We start from the raw sequence: 3,861 nt of genomic DNA on the forward strand, positions 1-3,861 counted from the left end.
ATTTGGATTTGGGATAGAAAAGTATGATGTGGAAAAAGGTATCTAAAAAGATATAAAGAGATTGTATTTAGATTATTTTAATTAATTTTCCTTACTTTTATGTTGCCCTGTCAGTAATATGCAAATTGATTGGGGAACCTTAAATCTATGTTTCTCCAATAATCCTTGCACACACATGGCCACCCACTAACAATGTTATTATATGTATAAATGTATGTACATTCATCCATGCATTACTACTCTCTATGCTTTATTTTTGTTGCTTCAAGTATTTTCATATATGGACGTTTGAAATTAACATTCCGTTTCATTATTGGGAGTCAAAAGGGTTTCCATTCTATTGGCGGTGGGCACTTGCACATGATCAAATAAAAAGGCTGGCATTGCTCGCAGTTTGATATCATATATGATGTCCTATTGCTCGAATGGTTGAGATATTTCAATAGCGACGTGACTGTAACATTTCTCCAACACATGGGGGCGCCATAATTACTTTGCTCTGCTATTTCTCTTTCTACTGTCCATACTTCTCTTCTCTTTCAGTAAACATCACGCATTGTCCTTCACGAGAAGGTTAATCTTAACTTCTAAATTATCCAATTATCATTATGAGTCAATGAAAAATTTTCAGGCTTAAATCTTTCAAGTTTATTAGCGCTAGGAAATTTAGAGAGATGTCAAATCGAGCCGTGCATCACTAATGAAAATTACTCACATGATTCAAGATTCAACAGATTGTTAAAAGTCTGATGAAATGATATTCGATCTTTTTTTCAGAAATGACAGGTTATTTTTGTTTGTTTTATTAATTTTTGCTTAATTCCAATTAGTAGTAAATAAATTTTTTGACAAATTGCCTCCATTTGATTGCATTATTACATAGTATGGACTTACAAGTAGGAGAAAGAAAGATGTCTCTCTGACTCTGTGTGCTACAATTATTTAATCAAGTTATACACGCACACGCAACACACACATATATATCCATTCCTTTTTTTATTTTTTATTTTTGGTTAAAATTTATTTATCTTTATTTACTTAATGATATTCTCATAAATGAAGCTTTATTTACCTCATATTGCTTTCAGTATTTCAATTCAGAATATTTTCCACAAGGATTTTTAACTGTGGCATTTGAATTTAAATTTTATTTTTTCTATTTCTGTTTAAAATTTTGTAATAGGGATGCATTATACATTTAAACCAATTGCGATATATACGAATGTTAAAAAAAAAAAAAAAAAAATACAGTGCCCTCCATCTTACCCAGTCCCAGTCCCAGCTTTGGAGAGAATGTGAAAAAAATCTTATACAATATGGAAAAAATAAGTGAGAAATGTAGCCTTTCACAAGCATAAAGGCCCTCCATCTTACCCAGTCCCAGCTTCTGTATCAGAGAGTGATGAATTCAATGACACAGTTGCTATAAAATTGGAACCCTGAAAACGCAAATCATCAAAATTGTATTGATAGGACTACGTCTTCATAGATAACATGTGTTGCGACAGATTGGGTTTATAAGAAAAACATTTGGACAAGCAAACGCAAAGATTAATTAGGGGCTAATATTTGGAAATGAATAGCTAATCAATTTTTATTTGGTAACATGTAATTGCACCTAAGCAAAACAAATTTTTTAAGATGGAATCAATCATATTAAATAGGTAAAATCTTAGATCTAATAATCAGTTCTACAACCATGAGAATAAATCAGTTAGGAGTATAATTTTAACATATTAAGGACTTAAAACACAATCTCTCTATCTTGGAGTCATACCCCTTTGTCACTTAGACTACCCCGTGTTAATCAATATTGCTTAACATTAAATGTGTAATATGGTGTACAGAAGAGCCATGCCCCATTGTCTGGCCGAATTATAATCTCATTTTGGTGAACCTATATTCCATCACATCCATGTCATAACCCACCCCAACAGATAATTGCCTTGTAATAGGTATAGATTCCCATAACACATCATTAACTTGCTAATTAATTAATTAACTTCTTTTAAAGACCACAATTATTGCAAGTTAAAAAACAGGCAATATGGGTTTTTAATTATGACATCACCCTTCTGCATGAATCTCTGAATCTTTGTAGGTATTCTCAACGACTGCATAACTTGCCAGGGGTCATACAACCAAAATTGGCTGTACTCAGGTAGTCCACTTCATACATTTAATATAACGCCCAATCAAATTTAAAATGGAAAACACAATCTACAATTGAATTAAGGACTGTCAGCCATAACTCAAAAATTCAGTTGAATGGAACCTATAAATGGTTGCAATGAGTTAAAATGATCTGTGCAAATGTAAACAATATAGCAATTAATTAACAATGAGTTCAACTGATAGCAGACAACAACCATTCTAAAGTGGAATCTACAGTAGTCAACAAGTTAAAACTTTTTTACTGCAAGCCCTGTGTTTCTGCATTAATAAATAAAAGAGAATTAAAATATTATGAAGGGTTAATTCAAATAAGATAGAGTTGAAGAAAGAATAATTGAGAGAGTGACAAGGTAGACAGGCTGGGATTTATGTAATGTAATTGATGAATGGTATGGTATGCAAAAAGCAATGCTAGGTGTTTATAATGATTATTAATTTGGGTATCAATAATTGTTATCATTTATATTATTTTAGATTTAGCTCAAAATTAATCATACTGTTGTGAAAATATGCATAATTTTACTGTTGTGAAAATATCCTCAACTACAGCGAGTAAAAGAAATTAACAAAATAATAATAATAATTATTGATGCAATGTGGAGAGATAGGTTAAAATATAAAAATGATGTCACAAAATGACAAGGAGCAACCTTTTTCACAGAATTGTAGGAGGAGATAATGTTCATGTTCATGTAGAGGCAAAACCAAAACCAAAACCAAAAGGCTTAATACCAACTGCAACAATCAATAGTATGTATTATCATTCGACATAATAAAGAGAATCTTCGCTGCAATCCACTTCAAGTCCTTTACACCGTTTTCATTCAATCAACAAAAGCAGAATGTCAATTAACACTACCCAAAACTTCCTTTGATTTTACTGACAAACAACTAGGTTAATCGACCTTCATGCATGCCTCAAACCAGTATCTGAAAAAGAAGTACATATTCTACTTAAAGATAATGCAGCAATTCTAGAGATGTTAAGTGGGTACAAGAGGATTTTGAGAAAAATATATACCATATCTGTCTTGATGATGAGAACAGCTTGGATTCAGCAGCAAGGTCTGAAAATAAAGAAGAAAATCCTGAGAATTTGCCATGTTCTCCCACAGCTTTCTTGAGCTTTCCACGGTTCATATACTGAAAATGAAAGTTCAAGAAAGCTGTGGAAAAGCATGACCAGGATTTGATGATAGTAATGTAAAACTCTACAAACTCTCAGATCTCGAATCCCACGAAAGTTATATTGAAGTGAAAGAAGATAACATAAACTGGAGAGTAAGTACGTAGATGTGTTTGTTAAAAGAGAAGAGTAGAGAGAAGAAAGGAATAGAATGGGCATATACTTAATATTTACAAAAGGAGGTGTTGCGTTGTATTTGTTGTATTGATGGATGGACCACTCTAAGCATATGCAATGTATAAACTGTGAAACAGAAACAGCTTTATGGTGAAGGGAGGAAAGAGTAGATGGGTTCAATTCACTCTCACTACTTTACTTGTGAGTGCGCAGTGGGGTACATTTCCAACCAGTCTGATGGCTAAACCAAACAAAACAAATCAAACCGTGGCATTATCGTCTTGTTTTCTTTTCTTTATAAATTTTAATTATAATTTTACACTTGAAAATATTACATCATATAATCTTTTTTTGCATACAAACAGAGATAAGGTTTGTAAGTT

General features: G+C 32.1%; 1 long non-coding RNA gene across 1 annotated transcript; it reads right to left on the reverse strand.

Annotated features, from left to right (window-relative positions):
- Window positions 1-2,880: 2,880 nt before the first annotated feature.
- LOC123195237 lies at window positions 2,881-3,656 on the reverse strand. Its single transcript, XR_006497407.1, has 2 exons — window positions 3,197-3,656; window positions 2,881-3,105 (listed from the first exon to the last, which is right to left on the reverse strand). It is a non-coding gene; the product is annotated as an uncharacterized LOC123195237 (long non-coding RNA).
- Window positions 3,657-3,861: the final 205 nt, after the last annotated feature.

This window comes from Mangifera indica, chromosome 13 (genome assembly GCF_011075055.1).
Source record: "Mangifera indica cultivar Alphonso chromosome 13, CATAS_Mindica_2.1, whole genome shotgun sequence".
NCBI classification, from domain to species: Eukaryota; Viridiplantae; Streptophyta; class Magnoliopsida; order Sapindales; family Anacardiaceae; genus Mangifera; species Mangifera indica.